Genomic DNA, 1,651 nt, shown 5'->3' with positions numbered 1-1,651 from the left:
GGGGTCAGGGAGTGGGCACCAAATACCTTGGTTGCCAGGAGCGAACCAGATTTTCTCCTTTAAAGAGACTCAAGGAAGTAATCCAACTCCAGTTCTGGGAAAATCCAATCCGCAGTTTTCCCTTTGCTTTGGCTCCTCGCGGGTCTTACAACCCGCGCAGGGGAGGCATTGGCCAGCCTTCTGCGAGGCCGGCGAAAGTCCACGGGCTCCCTAGACGGCGGGACCCAAGCTCAGGAGCCGGGAGTAGAGGGCAAGAAGTCTCGGGCGCGCGCGGACAGGGGCGGGCGCCGCGGGACCACAACTCCCGGCATACCCTGCGGGCAGAGCCGAAAGCGGTTGGCTGGGGGCTATAGCCACTGCCTTCATCGACCAATAGAACGCAGGAGAGAGACCTGACCCGGATTATCGGGGACCAATGGTAGTACAGAGGAGGCGGGTGCTTCCTTACTACTCACCTTGCCCTCGGAAAAACCACGTTTAAAAGGTCGAACCGGGCCAGGTTCTGGAGGGCAGAGAGACCAGAGCAGGGAGACACCGGGGCGTCCCCGAAAGCGGCGCCCAGAGGCTTCGTGTCCTCGCGACGCGCGCTCCGGACGTCGCCGGGGGCGGGGTCAGGGGCGGAGCCTGGCCTCGTTGTGGAGCGGCTCGTAATCCATCATGGCGGCCGCGGGGGTCTGTGTCCGTCCCTGACCAGCACTGGAGCCGGAGCTGGTTCCCGGGTCTTGCGGCTGAGGAGCCCTTCCGTTGTCTACGGCCCCTACCTGCGGGGGGAGGCTGGGCCCCACGGCGGAGCTCGGGGGATGTGACTGCCTGGCGGCGGCAACGTCCGGAGCCGGGGGAGGGGGTGTCTTGGGCAGAGACCCCCGGGCTCGGGGCAGCTGAGGCGGCCGGGCCTCCTCCCCCCTCCGCCGTCTCCCGCCTTCGGAGCCGCGAGCGTCCTTCGTCCCTTACAGCCCCGCCCCGGCTGTGGGACCCTGGTGGTGGTCTCTGTTTCCCCCAGACCTGGGACACCCGGTTTCCTGAGGCGTGGAGGAGCGTCGCCCCCGAGTAAGCCGCCCGTGCCGCGCCCCGACAGCCTCCCTCTCACCCCGGTGCCGCCCCTCTCTCCGACTCCTGGCCCTAAGTTTGGTCTCGGAGCCCCCCATTCAAATCCCCTCCCTTCTGTCAAGCGGCTTCCTCTTCCCCCCAGGTTGCTCCCGGGAGCCACTAATGCCCTGACTTCTCCCAATGTCACCTACGGCCCCCCTAGTCTCAGCCCTGCCAAAAACTTTAATGCAAAGGAAAAGTCTGGACTCGTTTCACAGGCCTTTTAAAAAGCGGACTTAAAAGTTGCTGGCAATGCATTCCTTCTCGTCAGAGTGGAGGGCAAGCTCTCGCTGAAGCCTGGGTGACCCGTGTCCTTTTCCGGAGAGCAGGGTAGAGGAGCAGGAGCGGCGGCTAGTTCGGCAGGAAATTTGTCGGAAGAGGAAGAAACTAGGGAGTGGGTGACTTCCACAGGAAAAGTTCGGCAGAAGCATCCAAAGACGATCAGCATTTCCTTTATGTGTGGGAATCGAAATGACTTCAGTATTCCCGACCCTTCTGCGGCATCCCTTGTGAATATTTGTTTCGGTTTTTCTCCTTGAAAGGAAAGAGACTGCTAATCAGCCAG

Source organism: Pteropus vampyrus, unplaced genomic scaffold (genome assembly GCF_000151845.1).
Source record: "Pteropus vampyrus isolate Shadow unplaced genomic scaffold, Pvam_2.0 Scaffold158, whole genome shotgun sequence".
Classification (NCBI taxonomy): domain Eukaryota; kingdom Metazoa; phylum Chordata; class Mammalia; order Chiroptera; family Pteropodidae; genus Pteropus; species Pteropus vampyrus.
Note: the sequence above shows the minus strand (reverse complement) of the source record.